Source organism: Hippopotamus amphibius, chromosome 17 (genome assembly GCF_030028045.1).
Source record: "Hippopotamus amphibius kiboko isolate mHipAmp2 chromosome 17, mHipAmp2.hap2, whole genome shotgun sequence".
NCBI classification, from domain to species: domain Eukaryota; kingdom Metazoa; phylum Chordata; class Mammalia; order Artiodactyla; family Hippopotamidae; genus Hippopotamus; species Hippopotamus amphibius.
Window position 1 is genome coordinate 21,158,503 of NC_080202.1, and position 20,358 is coordinate 21,178,860.

General features: G+C 42.5%; 1 long non-coding RNA gene across 2 annotated transcripts in view; it reads left to right on the top strand.

The window, feature by feature from the left end:
- Nucleotides 1-19,256, top strand: part of LOC130840545 (uncharacterized) — a 63,881-nt gene extending 44,625 nt beyond the window's left edge. For both annotated transcript variants that reach the window (XR_009050029.1, XR_009050028.1), the window contains exons 4-5: nt 6,568-6,670; nt 16,347-19,256. This is a non-coding gene — a long non-coding RNA (uncharacterized LOC130840545). The remainder of the gene's footprint in view (nt 1-6,567; nt 6,671-16,346) is intronic.
- Nucleotides 19,257-20,358: the final 1,102 nt, after the last annotated feature.

The window sequence follows — 20,358 nt, forward strand, 5'->3', positions numbered from 1 at the left end:
AATTTTCTTTAGTTTCATTAATATGTGCCTTGGTGTATTTCTCCTTGGGTTTATTCTGTAAGGGACTCTCTGCACTTCTTGGACTTTAATTATATCCTTTCCCATGTTGGGGATATTTTCCACTATAACCTCTTCAAATATTTTCTCAGACCCTTTCTTTTTTTCTTCTTCTTCTGGGATGCCTATGATTCGAATATTGGTGCTCTTAGTGATGTCTCCAAGGTCTCTGAGACTGTCTTTCATTCTTTTTCTTCTTTTTTCTTTTTTCCTGCTCTGTGGCAGTTATTTCCCCCATTCTATCTTCCAACTCACTTATTCGTTTTTCTGCCTCAGTTATTCTGCTGTTTATACCATCTAGAGTATTTTTAACTTCAATTATTTTGTTGTCCATTTATGTTGTTTCTTGTATTTTCTCTATTTTGTTGTCGAGATTTTTATATCATCTTTACTATCATTACTCTGAATTCTTTTTCAGGCAATTTTCCTATTTCTTCTTCATTTATTTGGTCTTGTGGGTTTTTTTTTGTTTTTTTTTTTTTTTTTACTGCTCCTTTGCCTGTGAGGTGTTTCTTTGTTTTCTCATTTTGCCTAATTTATAGGATTTGATGTCTTCTTTCCCTATGCTGCCTAGTAGTAATTCCTCTGGTTTCTGCCCTCTGCCTCCTGTGCTGGGGTTTGTCCAGTGTCTTTTTTTTTTTTAATTTATTTACTTATTTATTTTTATTTATTTATTTATTTTATTGGCTGTGTTGCATCTTTTTTGCTGTGTGTGGGCTTTCTTTTTAGTTGCAGTGAGTGGGGGCTACTCTTCATTGTGGTGCGCAGGCTTCTCATTGCCGTGGCTTCTTTTGTTGTGGAGCACAGGCTCTAGGCACATGGGCTTCAGTAGTTGCAGCACATGGGCTCAATAGTTGTGGCTCACAGGTTCTAAAGCGCAGGCTCAATAGTTGTGGCGCACGGGCCTAGCTGCTCCGCAGCATGTGGGATCTTCCTGGAGCAGGGATCAAACCCGTGTCCCCTGCACTGGCAGGTGGATTCTCAACCACTGCGCCACCTAGGAAGCCCTGTCCAGTGTCTTGAGTAGGCTTCCTGTTAGGGGTTCTGGTGTCTGCTTTCCATTGTGTGCCTCTGTGTCTTTTCTTTCTGATGAGCAGGGCTGTGTCAGATGGTGTGTTTTAGGGTATCTGTGAGGTTAATATGGATTTAGGTAGTCTGTGTGCTGTTGGGTGGGTTTGTATTCTTGTCTTGTTTGTAGTTTGGTGTGATGTGTCCAGCACTGGCAGTTGCAGAGAGTCGAACAAAGCCAGGTCTTAGACTCTGATACAGGGCTCCGTGAGAGTTCTCTGCAGTTAATCTTCCCTGTGTCTGAGGACTCCCTAGTAGTCTAGCATCCTAAATTCAGTGCTCCCTCCCAAGAGCCTCCTACTTGACTTCTGGTAGAATAGTCTGGACTTCAGAGGTTGCTTGTCCCATCAATAAAGGGGTTTAAAGGAGGCTGTCCAAGCCCCAGACTAATGGCAGAGTGTTGAGTCAAACAAATACTAAATCAAGGAAATACATACATATGTAAGACACACAAATACTGAATCCAATAGAACATAAGGCAGTAGAAAGACCTGACGGAAGAACCCCAGTATGCAATCAGACAATCAAAGAGAAAACCAACAGAAATTCACAACAACAACAAAAAAACCCCAAGAAGTAAACAAACAAACAAGAAAACACCACACACACATAAACACAAATCCAGAGAGATTTTGAAAGTTAGGATCAAATATAATAAAGAGCAAGAGGACCACCAGACAGACTGAAGATTCTGAGAACAAAATCAGACAATTATAATCAGAACCAAGATAAAGACGGAACCTAATAATAAAAACCAAAGCAGTATGTCATCTGGAGAATAAAGCAAGGAAACAGAGTTGAGTGATAATATTGCTTATAAGTATATTAAGATAAAAGAAACTGAAAAAGGATAGAAGACAGGGCAACAGAAGAGTGTAGTGTGACTGGGAATATGAAAAGAAAAAGAAAGAAATAGAAATGTATAAAAGATAGAGATGAAAAGAAGGTAGGAGAGAGACAGTTAGCACTACAAAAAACTTAGCTAGAAATAGAAATATGTAAAAAGGCTAAAAATAAAAAGAGAAGAAAAAATAGAATAAAAAATATGTTATAAAACTTGTAGATCCCTTAGAACTAAGATTGTAATTAATTAAAAAAAAAAAAGCTAGAACTGACCCCAGAATGGACCAGCTCAATATAATTAATAATAATATTTCTGTTTCCTGGGGGTCTCAGCTGTAAGTGTCCTTCTACCCACCTTGGGCTTTTTGTATTACTCTGTGACCAGCAGATCTTCCTTTATTGTTCATCTGTAAGCTCTGGTGTGTGGGGAGAGAGAGGGTACAATAGTGGCTCCTTCCCCTGGGAGTGAGTGAGCATTGGTGCCCTGCCTGGGTCACAACAGCTTGGGAGGCTTGGGCAGTGCCTGTTGCAGAGGGACATTGGAGGCTCAGGTCTAGCGAGTGACTACAACCATGGCTCCTCCCCGCTGCTACAACTCTGCTGGGGCATCCTGCCTGGGTCACAGTGACTCAGTCGGCCGTGGCAGTGCCTGTTGCAGAGGGTCACCAGCGGCTCAGGTATAAACAGAATGTCTCCAGAGCTGGGCCACTCTGTGGACTTTTGGCTCTTGGCTGCAGGCACTCTAGGCCAGCCCTGCTTGGGGGCCTTTGTTATCCCTGACTGCGTTAGCCAGTCCCAGAGGGGTCCTTTTTTTGCCTGTTACAGGCGCCGAGAGAGAGGCTACATCCACTTGTGAGTCAGCAGTATTGAGGTGCCACCATGGCCGCCCAGCTTTCCGTAGTAGGCATTCTCCACTGCGTATTTCTTCCCTCCTGTCCTCTCAGTCCATCTCTCCACTGTTAACAATGTTTCTTACCTTGAACCATTCTCTGGTTCCCATGTTCCAGCTCCCAGACCCCCTGTTCAGCTGTGAACCGATGTCTCAGTCTGGACACGCTGAGCCATGGTGCGGACCCTCTGTGTGTTTCTCACTCTTTCCTGTTTGCCACAGCTCAGCCTCTTCACCCTCTTTGAACAGTCCCAATTGCCTCCCTTCTGACCCAGGGAAATTCCCCATTGGAGAAGCGGTTTCCCCATCAGATAAGGGACATTTCCTCAAATTCGGCAATCTCCCCTCTGTTTCAGATCCCCCCACCCCAGGGTGTGGGATCCATCCCTTTCCTTTCTTCTCCTCCTCTTTCTCCTTTCTTCCCCCCTCTGTCCTACCCAGTTATGTTGGGATCTTTGCAGTCCTTTCTGGTGTCTGAGGCCATCTGCTGGTGTTCAGCTGGTTCTCTGTGGGAATTATTGCATCTTTTGATGTATTCATTCCACGTCCTTCTACTTCTTTGCCATCTTTCTTCTCCTCCATTCCTTTTTATGGCCCAATAATATTCCATATGTCTCGTATTGTTTATCCATTCATCACTTGATGGACATTTGGGTGGTTTCATAATTTGTGGATGTTATGAATAGTGCTGCTATAAACATTATTCATGTACACATTTTCATGTGAAAATATGTTCACAGATCAGGGTAATGCTGACTTCTTAGAATGAGTTAGGAAGTCTTCCTTTCTTTTTTAAGCTCTTTATTGGAATATAATTGCTTTACACCCTTGTACCAGTTTTTGAGGTACACCAATGTCAATCAGCTGTATTTATACACATATCCCCATATTCCCTCCCTCCTGCGACTCCCCCCCACCCTCCCTGTCCCAGCCCTCTAAGGCATCACACATCACTGAGTTGATCTCCCTTTGTTGTACAGCAACTTCCCACTAGCTATCTATTTTACAGTTGGTAGTGTAAATATGTCTATGCTGCTCTCTCAGCAAGTCTTGCTCTTTTATTTCTTGGATGAGTTTGATGTATTCATTCTTCTTTAAGTGTTTGGTAGATTTCACCAGTGAAGCTATCTGGTCCAGAGTTTTTCTTTTTTGGGAGATCTAGGCTTATTTCTTTTCATTAAGCTAGTACTTGTTAAGAAGATCTACAATAAGTATTAGTAAAGATGGTTTTATTCTAGTTGGGGTGGAGATGAAGAGGACTGAGAAAATCCCTGCCATCCAGAGCTGTGGGGTCTTAGTACCCAGTGAGGATTTCAGAGGAAGGCAAGAGAGATCCCTTGATTAGAATGAGGAGAAAAATTCAAAAAAAGAGATGATATTTGAACTGGGTCTCAAAAATTGGACTGAGATTATATCCAATTTTAAAATGTAGAGAAAGAAGTCAGAGGTAACTGGAAATAGTGGTAATCATAAATAGTTGTAATGTTACAGGGAAGAGTTAAGTCGGACTCCATGTTAGATCTATTTGTTTTACATTAACCTTTGTATTCTATTGCTTTTGCTACAAGTTTAGAATATTGCTTTATAGCCTGAAATATACAGGATAGCCCATTCTCGAACCTCTGACCTTTAAAGGTATAACGCTTTTCCATTCATTAAAGTTGCAGAGCAAAGAATAACATTTGCCTTGTTGGAGGTTTACAGGAACATCCTGACCTGACCTATGTGGACAGCTGCCAGAATGAAGGATTCTGGCACTAGGAAGTCTGCAATAACCAACAACACCCCCTTCCCTTTTTAGTATAAAAGAAGCCTGAATTCTTACTCAGGCAAGATATTCTGCTGGCTTTTTTGAATAAAGTTGTATTCCTTGCCTGAACACCTCGTCTCCGATTCATTGGCCTGTTGGGTGGAGAGCAGGGCAAGCTTGGACTCGGTAACAGTAATAAGACACAAACAATTTACTGTTTTGAAAATATTTTATTATTATATAGTCAGTACAACCCTGTGAAATAGTTACAATCATCATCCCTTTTTACAGATGAGGATACAGAGGCACAGAGTAGTGAAGTAATTTGCTCACACAGCTAGAAAGGGGCAAAGCTGGGCTTCAAACCAAGGTCTTCTGATGTGAGAACTCACTCATTCAGACAAAGGTGTGGAAATGATAAAATGTGAGGCACCTTTTGGGTGTGTGCACACTATGCACATAATGTAGAAATGAGCACAAACATTTGACATGGTAATCAACACTTTAAGACAATTCCTTAAAGGAAATCAATACTTTAAGACCAAGAGGCATTTTTTTTAAGAAAAAATAAAATAGGAGCATTTACATATGCTTATTTTTTTTCCAGCACCATTCTTTCTTCTGGAAGCTCTGCCCTTCTTCTCTGAAGGAAATTCTCTGACTGTGCAGCTGTCAGTCCCACGGGGCTCTGTCAGCCTTTATCACAGGTGGGGACCCACCTCCCAAGCCCAGTAACTGGGGTCCTTCCCCAGTACTTCTCAGCTTATCATGAAGGCGAGATGCAGTTCCATTGGGGGAGGGGCCCTGTAGGTGTGGCTGTGTCCTGGGGCATCTGCAGAAGAGCAGGTGGAGTCAACCCCACAGCGCTGAGCAGACTCGTTTTCCCTGAGCCAGCCAGGCATTTGCTCTTTTTGAGTATCTGAAAGCATAAACCAATAAGCTAATTTTGTTTTTCTCTGCGACATTTAAAGTGGGCTTTCTGTCACACAGGACTAAAAGTAAAGGAGCTTCTGTCCCCCACTCGTGGACTTGTTCTTGTGTCCTGCTCAGGGTTCTGACCTGCCACCTTCACTTCTAAGCACCTGACCTGACAGAGGCACAAATGAAACCATGCAAATTCTTGATGTGTCCAGCAGAGTTTTGATGGAACAGCACTCCATGTTTCCTGCAAGGCTCTGCTACCAAATCTATCGTAAGGCCTGGAGTCCCCTGGCCTCCCAGGGACCTGGAGGGCTTGGGATGAGAGCAAAGCTTCAGAAGAGAACAGAATCCAGCACAGCTAGTGAGAGCTGAAAGAAAGTGATGCTGGGGTTAAATCCAGAGCAGGACAATTCCCAGGCGCTAGCACTGGTGGAGGTGAGAGGGATGGGGTAGTGTAAAAGGGAGGAAAAATCTGACTCCATATTGGATCTGTTTCTCTCTTTCTTTCTTTCTTTAAAAATAAATTTATTACTACTTTAGGAAATGATACAAATGAGTTTAAGGAAGGAAATAATTAAAAAATAAATTTATTTATTGGCTGCATTGTGTCTTCATTGCTGCACATGGGCTTTCTCTAGTTGCAGCAAGCGTGGGCTTCTCATTGTGGTGTCTTCTCTTGTTACAGAGCACAGGCTCTAGGCACACAGGCTTCAGTAGTTGCGGCACACAGCCTCAATAGTTGTTGCTCATGGGCTCTAAAGCTCAGGCTCAGATTGAACACATGTCCCCTGCATTGGCAGGCAGATTCTTAACCACTGTGCCACATAGGAAGTTCTTGGATCTGTATCTTTTACTTTAACCTTTGTATTCTATTGCTTTTGCTACTAGTAAAGAATGTTGCCTATAGTCTGAAATATATAGGATATCCCATTCTGAAGGCTCTGACCTTTAAGTGTGTAAAACTTTTTATTCATATAGAGATAAAAGGTTGCAGAACAGAGAATAACATTTGTCTTTTTTGATGGTTTACCTGACCTAGGTGGACAGCTGCAAGAACAAAGAATTCCAACACCAAGAAGTTTGCAACAACCAACCACACCTACTCCCCTTTTAGTGTAAAAGAAGCCTGAATTCTAATTCAGGTAAGATGGTTCTTTGGGACACAAGTCCACCATCTTCTCAGTCTGCTGACTTTCCAAATATCCTTCAATTTGTTAATATGGTATATGACATTGGTTGACTTGTGTATATTGAAGAATCCTTGCATTCCAGGGATAAACCCCACTTGATCATGGTGTATGACCCTTTTAATGTGTTGTTGGATTCTGTTTGCTAGTATTTTGTTGAGGATTTTTGCATCTAAATTCCTAAGTGATATTGGCCTGTAATTTTCTTTTTTTTGTAGTATCTTTGTCTGGTTTTGGTATCAGGATGATGGTGGCCTCATAGAATGAGTTTGGGAGTGTTCCTTCTGCAATTTTTTGGAAGAGTTTGAAAAGGATGGGTGTTAGCTCTTCTCTAAATGTTTGATAAAATTCACCTGTGAAGCCATGTGGTCCTGGAATTTTGTTGGAAGATTTTTTTTTATCACAGTTTCAATTTCATTACTTGTGATTGGTCTGTTCACATTTTCTATTTCTTCCTGATTCAGTCTTGGAAAGTTATACCTTTCTAAGAATTTGGCCATTTCTTCCAGGTTGTCCATTTTATTGGCATATAGTTGCTTGTAGTAGTCTCTTATGGTGCTTTTTATTTCTGCGGTGTCCATTGTAACTTCTCCTGTTTCCTTTCTAAATTTATTGATTTGAGTCCTCTCCCTCTTTTTCTTGATGAGTCTTGCTAAAAGTATATCAATTTTATCTTCTCAAAGAACCAGCTTTTAGTTTTATTGATTTTTGCTATTATTTTCTTTGTTTCTATTTCATTTATTTCTGCTCTGATCTTTATGATTTCTCTCCTTCTACTAACTTTGGATTTTGTTTGCTCTTCTTTCTCTAGTTTCTTTAGGTGTAAGGTTAGATTGTTTATTTGGGACTTTTCCTGTTTCTTGAGGTAAGATTGTATTGCTATGAACTTCCCTCTTAGAACTGCTTTTGCTGCATCCCATAGGTTTTGGGTCATTGTGTTTTTGTTGTCATTTGTCTCTAGGTATTTTTTGATTTCCTCTTTGATTTCTTCAGTGATCTTTTGGTTATTTAGTAGTGTATTGTTTAGCCCCAAGTGTTTGTATTTTTTACAGTTTTTTTCCTGTAATTGATTTCTAATCTCATATCGTTGTGGTCAGAAAAGATGCTTGATATGATTTCAATTTTCTTAAATTTACCAAGGCTTGATTTGTGACCCAAAATGTGATCTATCCTGGAGAATGTTCCATGTGCACTTGAGAAGAAAGAGTAATCTCCTGTTTTTGGATGGAATGTTCTGTAAATATCAATTAAATCTAGCTGGTCTGTTGTGTCATTTAAAACTTGTGTTCCTCGTTAATTTTCTGTCTGGATGACCTGTCCTTTGGTGTAAGTGGGGTGTTAAAGTCCCCCACTATTATTGTGTTACTGTTGATTTGCTCTTTTATAGTTGTTAGCATTTTGCCTTATGTACTGAGGTGCTTCTATATTGGGTGCATATATATTTATAATTGTTATATCTTCTTTTTGGATGGATCCCTTCATCATTATGCAGTGTCCTTTCTTGTCTCTTGCAACATTTTTAATTTTTAAGTCTATTTTATCTGATACGAGTATTCCTACTCCAGCTTTCTTTTGATTTCCATTTGCATGGAATATCTTTTTCCATCCCCTTACTTTCAGTCTGTGTGTGTCCCTAGGTCTGAAGTGGGTCTCTTGTAGACAGCATATACATGGGTGTTGTTTTTGTATCCATTCAGCCAGTCTGTGTCTTTTGGTTGGAACATTTAGTCCATTTACATTCAAGGTAATTATTGATATGTATGTTCCTATTGCCATTTTCTTAATTGTTTTGTTTTTGTTTCTGTAGGTCCTTTTCTCCTCTTGTGTTTCCCACTTAGAGAAGTTCCTTTAACATTTGTTGTAGGCCTGGTTTGTTGGTGCTGAATTCTCTTAGCTTTTGCATGTTTGTAAAGCTTTTGATTTCTCCATCAAATCTGAATGAGATCCTTGCTGGGTAGAATATTCTTGGTTGTAGTTTCTTCTCTTTCATCACTTTAAATATATCACACCACTCCCTTCTGGTTTGCAGTGTTTCTACTGAGAAATCAGCTGTTAACCTTATGGGAGTTCCCTTGTATGTTACTTGTTTTTCCCTTGTTGCTTTTAATAATTTTTTGTCTTTAATTTTTGTCAATTTGACTACTATGTGTCTTGGCATGTTTCTCCTTGGGTTTATCCTGCCTGGGACTCTCTGTGCTTCCTGGACTTGGGTAGCTATTTCCTTTCCCATGTTAGGGAAATTTTCAACTATAATCGCTTCCAATATTTTCTCGGGTCCTTTCTCTCTTCTTATGGGACCCCTATAATATGAATGTTGGTGCATTTAATGTTATCCCAGAGGTCTCAGGCTGTCTTCATTTCTTTTCACTCTTTTTTCTTTATTCTTTTCCATGTCAGTGATTTTCACCATTCTGTCTTCCAGGTCACTTATCTGTTCTTCTGCCTCAGTTATTCTGCTATTGGTTCCTTAGAGCATATTTTTCATTTCAGTTATTATATTACTTATCTCTGTTCTTTAATTCTTCTAGGTCTTTGGTAAACTTTTCTTGCAGCTTTTTGATCTTTGCATCCAGTCTTTTTTCAAAGTCCTGGATCATCTTCACTATCATTATTCTGATTTCTTTTTCTGGAAGGGTGCCTATCTCCTCTTGTTTTTCTGGGGTTTTATCTTGTTCCTTCATCTGGTATAAAGTTCTCTGCCTTTTCATTCTATCTTTCTGTGGCTGTGGTTTTCAGTTCCACAAGATGAAATACTACTGATACTGCTTGATACTGCTGTCTGCCCTCTTGCAGAGGAAGCTATCTAGGAGGCTCATGCATGCTTCCTGATGGGAGGGACTGGTGGTGGGTAGGGCTGGGTGTTGCTGTGGTGGGCAGAACTCAGTAAAACTTTAATCTGCTTGTCTGCCAATGGGTGGGGCTGCATTCCCACCCTGTTGGTTGTTTGGCCTGAGGCGACCCAGCACTGGCACTTACAGGCTCTGGTGGGCTAATGGTGGACTCTGGGAGGGTTCACACCAATGAGCACTTCCCAGAACCCCTGCTGCCAGTGTCCCCATCACCACAGTGAGCCATAGCTGCCCCCTACATCTGGAGGCAACCCTCCAACACCAGCAGGTAGGTCTGGTTCAGTCTCCTGTAGGGTCACTGCTTCTTTCTCCTGGGTCAGGTGTGCACACTACTTTTTGTGTGCCCTCCAAGAGTTGGGTCTCTGTTTCCCCCAGTCCTGTGGAGGTCCTGCAATCAAATCCCACTGACCTTCAGAGTCTGATTCTCTGGGGATTCCTCCTGCCGTTGCTGGCCCCCCAGGCTGGGAAGTCTGACGTGGGGCTCAGAACTCTCACTCCAGTGGGTGGACTTCTGTGGTATAACTCTTCTCCAGTTTGTGAGTTGCCCACCCAGCATTTATGGGATTTGATTTTATCACAATTTTGCCCTTTCTACCATCTCATTGTGGCTTCTCCTTTGTCTCTGGATGGGGGTGACTTTTTTGATGAGTTCCAGTGTCTTCCTGTTGATGACTATTCAGCAGTTAGTTGTGATTCTGGTGCTCTTGCAAGAGGAGGTGAGCACATGTCCTTCTACTCTGTCATCTTGAACCGTCTTTCTGGCTTTCCAAATAAAGTCGCTATTCCTTGCCTCACAAGTCATCTCTAGTTTTATTGGTCTGTTGTGTGGCGAGCAGTACAAGCTTGGACTTGGCAACAGTAGGAGGGGCCCCAGGTGTTTGCTTTTCCTGTATCCCAAACTGGGATGCTCCAACTGCATGTAGTTATTCTGCTTTGAGCCCCAGGTCAGGGTCTGCTTTGTGGTGCATGAGCTGTGCGGCTGCACAGAGCTCCATGCTTGCAAGGGCTCCTGTTGATTTTATATTCTTCTGTAATGGTCTTGAGATTCCTAAGGGCTTTATTTATTTATTTATTTATTTATTGGCTGCATTGGGTCTTTGTTACTGCACATGGGCTTTCTCTAGTTGTGGAGAGCAGGGGCTACTCTTTGTTGTGATGCACAGGCTTCTCACTTTGGTGGCTTCTCTTGTTGCAGAGCATGGGCTCTAGGCACATGGGCTTCAGTAGTTGTGGCACGCAGGGCTCAGTAGTTGTGGTTTGCGGGTTTTAGAGCACAGGCTCAGTAGCTGTGGCACATGGGCTTAGTTGCTCCATGGCATGTGGGACCTTTCTGGCCCAGGGATTGAACCCGTGTTCCCTACATTGGCAGGCTGATTCTTAACCACTGCACCATCGCGAAGCCCGCAACAGCTTTTGAACAAGGGGCCCTGCACTTTCATTTTGCATTGGGCCCTGCTCCAGGTCACGATGTGGTTGGGGGCCCAGGCACTGTGAAGTTGGCACAGGTGTATTGGCCCCTTTGGATGCTAAAGCTGAGGAGCAAGAAAATTAGGATGTGGACTTCCATTCAGCTACCCTCTTACAGAATCCTGGAGACTTCTAGATTGGGACCAGTTTCCTTTCTGAGGGATTGTCCCCTATTTCCCATGTGTCCAGACATACCTGAGTCAGTACACTATCTTCCCCATAGATTCATGTGCCCCTCAGGCAAACTACCTCTTCATTTTCTCTGTCTCAGACTCAGCCCCTCTCTACCCACAGGGATCATCTCCCCCCAGGTCTAGCCCAGGCCAGGAGGCCCCCAGCTTCTCCTGGTGTCTGTACACCCCAAGTCTGTACCTCTCTTGGAAAGTTCCCACCCCAACCTCCTCTTCCCAGACCCTGCTGGCTCCTTACCATTCACTGAGGCCAACTTCTTTGGGTCAAAGGGCAGAGGTCTTAAAAGAATTTGGCACAAACTGTGTAGGGTTTCCCAAGATATGGAATAGAGACAGTATGGTCAGGTCAGCCTCTGGTTCTGCCTGAGAAGGGTGATATGAAGCTGAGTTGGGTCCACTAGGAGACTCAGACCTGCTTCTCTGTACCTGAGATCATTGGGGAAGGAAAGGAGGAGGAGGTGGTAAGACCCTGGAGAGGGTGTGGTCTGGCCCCTCTTCTGGATGCCTCTTCCTCCTCCTACTTTAATTTATCTTTTTCTAATACCCCTCTTCCTTCTCTGCTAACTCCTCCTTCCTTCAGACCCTCCCCAAGGCTGGACTATGCCCAGGGCATGCCATAACACAGTAAGACTGTCCTCCTTGGTTTTATTATTATTATTATTATTATTATTATTATTATTATTATTATTATTTTGGGGGGGGTACACCAGGTTCAATCATCTGTTAAGACTGTCCTTGTGAAAGGGATGGTTCACCACCATTTCCCAGTCCCCAAGGTCTCAGGAAGATGTTGGGACAGGAAGGGAAGATTTGTCTGTACGAAGCAGAGCAGAGCCTTGATTGTGAAGCAGAAAAACCAGATTTGCCCTTGTTTCTGCTTCTGAAGGCTGTGGGACCCTGACAGGACACTTACCTTTTCTGGGCCTCTTCCTTGAAACTGCAGATTATAGCAGATGGGGCATTGTATGGGGTTATTGGGATATGGGTTCACATCTATTGACATACCTGATTGCTGACATTCCCAACCTTTGTGCAGTACAGGCAGATATATTATTATTATTAGTGTTGTTGTTGTTGTTATTTTTATTCTGTTACAGCTGAAGAAATTGAGACTCAAGAAGCCTAGTGATTCATAGAAGGTCACAAGCTGATCAGTGGCAGACCATCTAGACTGGAAGCTCCCTGAGGGCAGAGACTGTGTATTTCTGCCACACTGTATCCCAACATGTTGAGAGATTGGTGGCACAGAGCAGGGTCTCAAAAAATTATTGAACAGTAAATGAATCAGTAAATGAATGATTGACCAATGAATGTGCCAGGTTGGAACCTAAGTTTGTCTGATTCTAAAGCCTGTGATTGTTCTATTATGTCTTGTCTATATAATAATAATTATTTTAGCAATAGTTACCATTTATTAAATCCTTACTATGGGCAGGGCTGGGACTTGGGAGTGGTGAGTGAGGTACTGACCTTGAGCACAAAATTTAAGGGGGTGTGGACTTCCCTGGTGGTGCAGTGGTTAAGAATCCACCTGCCAATGCAGGGGACACAGGTTTGATCCCTGGTCTGGAAAGATCCCACATGCCATGGAGCAACTAAGCCTGTGAGCCACAACTACTGAGCCTGCACTCTGGAGCCTGCGAGCCACAGTTACTGAAGCCCGCACATCTAGAGCCTGTGCTCTGCAGCAAGAGAACCCACTGCAGTGAGAAACCCGAGCACCGCAATGAAGAGTAGCGCCCCCCTCACTGCAACTAGAGAAAGCACGTGCAGCAACGAAGACCCAATGCAGCCAACACATACATACATACATACACACATAAAATTTAAGGGGTTACCAAAAAAAAAAAAAAACCCTCAGTAATCAACATAAATAACATTTTAATAAAATGTCAAAATTTTAAATAAAGACAGTATCGGTAACAGTAGTAGTAACAGCCAAGCCATGTTGGAGCCTGAGGCAAAAGGAAAAATCAGCACGAGCTTCCTGTAAGAACATCTATTTGCCTATATGTCCATATATCCATCTGTATAGTACATATTTACCAAGTGCCTACCATTTGCCAGGCCTTCTGTTTAGCACCAAGAATACCATAAAGAACCAAAAGATTGTGTCCCTGTTCTCCTGGAGACAAGCATTAAATAAATAACCACAAAAGTAGGTGAAAACTTATACATTGGAATAAATAATACAATGGAAAGTAATATATTGGGGGCTCAGAAAATGCCTCTCTGAGAAGAGAACATCTGAGCAATGTTAGGTAGGTTGAAAAGCAAAGAAGACAGGAATACAGGTAAGGGAGATAGCCTGTGCAAATGTCCTGAGGCAGGAAGTCCTAGCACATGTCAGGAGCTGAGTGTGGCTGGAACCCTGAAAGCAGGGGAATGGAGTTCCTGGTGGGGTTGGAGAGGGGGCAGAAGTCAGATGGCACAGGCAATACCAGGCCACATTACGGAGATGGGGTTTATCCTGAGGGCAACAGGAAGCCTTTGGTGTGTTTTAAACAGGGAATGCATGATCAGTTGTACATTTTGGGAAGCTCACTCTGAGTGGCTTGTGAAGAATGGATTCAGGAGGCCAAGGGTGGAGACACCAGTTAGGAGGCTGCTGTAGTCCTTCAGGTGAAAATGATCAGGCTGGACTCAGCCATGGCCATGGGAAGGAGGATCTCAATGATGGTGGTGATTGGCTGTGATTCCCAGCTCATCTGCCTAATTGAGGTGGATCAGGGCTGGGGACCAGGTGCTGCTTACTGCAGTGATGAAGCCTGGAGGAGCAGCAGGTCAGTGTCACCTGGTAGGCAAGACCTGTGTCTCAGTTCCCTTGGAAACAGTCACTCAGACACCAAATGGTCACAGCCATCCCCAATCGTGGCTTTGTGCTAACTGGGCAGGCCCATCCTCTTAGAGTTTGTCCAATAAGGCACATTGCTTCAAAGACCTAACCTCTCTGAGTCTCAACATCCTAATCCAGAAGTAGGAAACCATGCAAGAGGGTGTGGGGGGAGGGGTGGTGTCAACTGAGGTGTGGTTTGTAGAGTGGCTCACACAATATCTGGCACACAGCAGGTGCTCCACAAGTCTAAGCCCCCTTTCCCCCTCCTGTGACTGGATGTCTCCCCTTCCTAGTAGGCCAGGTGGCAATGGGCCGTCTATAGGATTACAAGTCTCAGGTTTTGTCAGCACCCCGGATGCCTTCCTCCCTTCCCAACAACCTTCTACCTGTGGGCCTTGCAACATTGGACCTTTCCTTATGTCCAAGAGCTCCCTGGCCCATTCTCCCCTGCTCTCTCTTCCATCCTTCTTGGAAGGTTCGGGTGGCCCCAAAGCCTGGAAGCTACCAGATGTTCCTCCTTCATAGCTGATTCCTGACTTTTGGTTTTGGCTTTTCAATCCCTGTTAAGATGCTCTGGTTTGTGACTCCCACTGTAGTATGAAAACAGGCTCAGAGAGCTGATGTCAGGATAGCCTCTGAGTGAGAAAAAAATGAAAGGCATTGGGCAACTAAGGATTAAGGTTGTGGAGATGTCCTAAAAGGGCCCAAAAGGGGAAGCTGAGAACAACAGAGGCAGATTTTACTCATTTCCTGATTTTTCCCTTCACCAGATTGGGCAACCTCCCTCCTTTCCCCAAAGACATGTCAAAAAAGATGGTAAATACCACTCATATGGGCATGATGCCATCTTGATACAGATTCACAAAGAAGGTTCTTTGTGATTTTTAGACCCCTGAATTCACATTGAAGGTATTAATGGTGGGGAAGGAGGTGGAAGATTAGGAAAGAAGGTTGTGGCAATGCTGAGGATTCTTCCTCTCACAGGGAAGGCTGGAGATGCTTTTTTCTACACTTAAAGTTGGAAAGAAGGGCTTCAGCCAGATGGCTCAGGGACTTGGGGGATGCAGTGGACAGCTATCTGGATAAGTTATTGCATTGGGTGGTTTATTCAGGGCAAAGAGTTTGTGTGTGTTTCCTAGAGACCAAGTGCGAGTCTTGAGTCAGAGAGAGGGTCACTGTGGTGTCAGGTTCTGTCCAAGGGGACCACCTGGAGACTAGGCCTCTGCAAAGAGGAAGAGTTCACATTGTATTGCTCGGGGCTGAGAAACAAAAGCCTCCAGCCCAAACAAAGAAATGCCTGACTTGTCAAGGGAGCTGGAGGTGAGAGGTCCAAGTGATGGGGGGGTGGGTGGTGAGCACTGTAAGAAAAAGATCAGCTTGAAATACCTGCCAAGCTCAGAGTGCCCCGATGCTGGATGTCCATGATAGAATGGTTAATTAGGAACTTTTAGTTCCCCTTACCTTTCATTTTTGTTGAGATAAAATTCATGTATCATAAAATTCACCCTTTTAAAGGGGACCATTCAGTGGTTTTTATACACTCACAAGGCAGTGCAACCATCACTGCAGGACATTTTAAGATCACTCCTGTTTGGAGGAAAAATGCTTCCTCTACCAACCCAGTGTGTAACCAGGCCTCCAACAAAACTCTATGGCTAAACATCTTGAGGAAATAGATCACATTTATAACATAAAATAATTGTAATACTGTGATTCTAGGTATGCGAAGAAGAAACAAGGGGAAATATCTCTTGGATCATAATAGACTAGTTAGAGGATCCAGAGAATCTTTAATTATCAATTGGGCCTCATCCAAAAATTAGCACCTGGAGTGGCGTATCAAGAATTTTACCTGGGATGAGACTTCCAGTGCTGTGAGACAAAATTTGATCATGAACTGTCTCCCAAATATTGGTCAAATTCCTGACCAAGAGGAGAGGATATGAGAAATGGAATATTTCCTGCCATATCCATCATCAGTGATTGCAGCCCTCCAGTGTGAGCCAGTGAGCCTTGAGGAAATTCGGGGCTGAAAAGAATACCTGCCCACCTAGCAGCCATCAGACTGTAGCCGCTCCCTGCAGGGAGCCCTGAGGAAACTCAGGATGTGAAAATACAGGATACTGGCCCCAGATAGCTGAGGTGCATATCAAAGGAATGAATTCAGTAAGCCCAGACTCTTGCATCTTCCCATAGAAAAGCACTAAATTTTTTAACTTGAGATGCTGCCTCCCCAGCTTGAAGTCCTCAAAATTCCCTCTGAATAAAACATAACTCTCACCTTTTAGGTTGTGAATATTTTTAAGTCTATGAGGTATGAAGTAGACACTTTTCTAAGAGGAACAAAAGAAGACAAAGCTTGACATTTGGAACACTGGCACCGATGGTGAACATTCCCAGAAAGATCCATCTGACAAGACACAGCAAGAAGCAGTTAGAATGGTCGTTGCCCATTTTCCACAAGATTGTGGAATGGACCTTGCAGCGGGGAATTGTAACAGGGAAGACTCCATGTCGGGTCTGTTTCTTTGACTTTAACCTTTGCTTTTTGTTGCCTTTGTTGTTATAATCCTACATAATGGTCTGTCTCAGGGAACCCTGCCCCTCTGTCTGAATGTTAAACTAAAGTGGCTTTGTTCAGTTCTGGGGGAGACCACCTGACCCTGCCCACCTGTGAATGGCTGCAGAAAAAAAGAAATGAATACATCCGCTCCCCAATGCTGGCCAAGCCAGACAAAACTAATGGTTTTTTACTTTTACTTCCTTACCTCCTCCCCCTCTTGGTTCTATAAGGGAAACTGGCATCTAGACCCCAAAAAGATGGTTTTGGGGGGACACTAGACTGCCATTTTTTCGGAGTGCTGGTTTTCCAAATAAAGTCACTATTCCTTGCCTCAACATCTCATCTCCCGATTTATTGGCCTGTTGGTGAGCAGAGCGAGCTTGGACTCGGTAACAAGACTGATGCTGATTGCATAATAATGGCCCATGGGTGGCCTCCTCAAGGCTGTTCCTTGGCATGTACTGGACAGAGAAGCCCCTTCAAGGTCCCTGAGGCCCTTCTTTGGGCTCACTTCCTATAAAGGATGGGCAGGCCAGCTTTGGGCCTCCGTATCACTTAACACAGCCCCCAAGCAGACCTGTCAGCTCCCTACCAACCTTTTCTTTTCTGCACCCCCTTCCCGCAATATTTGCTGAAGCACTTCCTGCCTTTGGGCCTCTGGAGGTTCAAAGAGGAACAGAGCAGAGTCCCTGACTCACCCAGCCCCGTCCCTGCCTGGGAGTTTGGCCTTCTCTGACCCTTTGATAATCTGGTCTTTCCTGTGAAAACCAACTAACCACTCTCAAGAAGATACATGTTTGGATTATTGCTTCTTCTTTTTGCAAAGCTTTACAGTAAGTCAGCAAGAGAAAAACAAATACTGTATATTAATGCATATACATGGAGTTTAGAAAAATAGTACTGATGAAGCTAGTGGCAGGACAGGAATAGAGATGCAGATGTAGAGAATGGACTGTGAACACAGAGGGAAAGGGGAGAGTAGGATGAATTGAGAGAGTAGCATCGACATATATACACTATCATGTGTGAAATAGATGGCTAGTGGGAAGCTGCTGCATAGCACAGGGAGATCAGCTCGGTGCTTTGTGATGACCTAGAGGGGTGGAACGGGGAGGGTGAGAGGGAGACTCAACAGGGAGGTGTTATAGGTATACATATAGCTGATTCACTTTGTTGCACAGCAGAAACTAACACAACGTTGTAAAGCAATTATAATCCAATAAAGGTATTAAAAAAACAAAACAAAACAAAAAGATACATACACCCCAATGTTCATTGCAGCACTATTTATGATAACCAGGACATGAAAGCAACCTAAATGTCCATCAACAGAGGAATGGATAAAGATGATGTGGCACATATATACAATGGAATATTACTCAGCCATAAAAAGGAACAAAATTGTGTCATTTGCAGAGACGTGGATGGACCTAGGACTGTCATACAGAGTGAAGTAAGTCAGAAAGAGAAAAATAAATATCATATATTAACAAATTATATGTAGAATCTAGAAAAATGATATAGATGATCTTGTTTGCAGGGCATAAATAGAGACTCAGACACAGAGCACAAGCGTGTGGATACTGGGGGGGGAAAGGGGCAGGGGATGAATTGGGAGATTGGGATTGATGTATATACACTGCTATGTATAAAATGGATAACTAATGAGAACCTACTGTACAGCGCAGGGAACTCTGCTCAGTGCTCTGTGGTGACCTAAATGGGAGGGAAATCCAAAAAAGAGGGGATATATGTATACATGTGGCTGATTCACTTTGCTGTACAAGCAGAGACTGACACAGCAGTGCAAAGCAACTATACTCCAATTAAAAAAATTTCTTATATTCCTATGGAATTTTTGTCTACTTATTATATTACTGAGAGAGGTATTTAAAAAATCTTCCACCTCGGTTTTTAACTTACATATTTAGTCTTCTACTGCTGACAATTTTTGTGTTGTGTATTTTGAAGCTATGTTATTAGTTATACAGCACTAAGATAGCCAACACCAGCTTTCTTTAGGTTAATGTTAGCATAGTACATCTTTTTTTTGGAACTGAATTTATTTATTTATTTATTTTTCTCATTTTTTAAATTTATTTATTATTATTTTTTGAGGTACATCAAGTTCAATCGTCTGTATTTATACACATATTCCCGTATTCCCTCCCTCCCTCGACTCCCCCCCTGCCTCCCTGTCCCAGTCCTCTAAGGCATCATCCATCCTGGAGTTGAACTCCCTTTGTTATACAGCAGCATAGTACATCTTTTTACACCCTTTTACTTTCAATCTCTCTGTATCCTTAAGAGTTTAGGTATTACACTGTCTTATGGTTACCTCTTTGAAGAGAATGTATCTTTTTTCCTCTGGCTCTTCCTAAGTTTTTGTTTTCCGTTTTACTGTAATATGCATAGATATGATTTCCTTTGTTTTTATTTTGGTGAAATAAAAGTGTCTTAATGACTTCTGTCCATTTTGGTAACTTTTCAAATGTTATTTATTCAAATATTGCTTCTGTCCCATTTTATCTCTTTTCCTTTGGGGCTACAATTAATATTACATATTATGTTTTTTCATCTTATCTGCTAGATCTCTTATGACCTTTCCTATAGTCTCCATCCTTTTGTCTTTCACTGCCTCGATCTAAATATTTTCTTTTGACTCATGTTCCAGTTGATTAATACATATCTGGAAATGCTGTTTCTTAAACTTTTAATGTAAAGAAGTAATCACATATGTACAGTAAAGATTTATTTCAAAGATTTCTAACAACATGGATGGTTTTAATAAATTATAGTATATCTGTACAATAGATTATATGCAACCATAAAAATTATGTGTAGAATATTTAATAACATAGAAACATGATGTATTAAAGAAGAAAATAAGATTATAAAACATGAGATCCCAATTTTCAAGAATACATACAAAAAGAGAAAAAATATACCAAAATATGGAGTCGTTAGCTACGAATGATGAGATTATGGCTAATTTTTTGATTTTGCTTCTCTGTGTGGTGCAAATTTTCCTCAGTGTATTCTTGTTGTAAAAGGAACAAAAGTTATTTTTTAAAGCCTGAATAAATTCCTAAAACGCCCCCCCAAAAATGTCCTTGAGTCTGTGTCTATCAGTGAGAGACAGATGACCCCTCCAGGATGTCGACCCCAAAGCTTAAGACTTAACTGCTGCCCTGACATGCCTAACTCATGCGGCTGCAAGTGTCACTTTACCCTCTGAATGAGTTTGCACAACTGAGAAAGAGAGGGATGAGTTCTCTCTGGTAGGGAAGTCATGATGTGTTCAAATAAATTTCTAGTCCGAAGATGGGGCCACTCCTGTCTGGGATGCCACATGAGCAAACTGAACTTCAGTGTTCCTGTAAATGCTCTGCTTGACCACGCAGTGTATCCAGCCAGCCAGTCCCCTAATGCCCAGTGCACTCTGGGCTCTATACTTATTTCCTTGTTCCTTGATCTTTCTGGATAAGGTCAGATGTGCATTTCCCACCAATCATGCCCTGTCTCTGAGTTACTGCTTCTAACATCCTATAAAACTCGCTCTTGCCCAAACATCCCTTGGGAAGAGTGCACTATGGCTCGTGAGGCACGGTACTTCCCCAATCCATGGACGTCAAATTCACTACTAAATTGGTTTATTTTTGTTATTTGACAGATGATTAAAATAACGTATGTGTTTCTGTTGGGTTGCAAACTTCTCTGTAGCCTCCAGGGTGTCA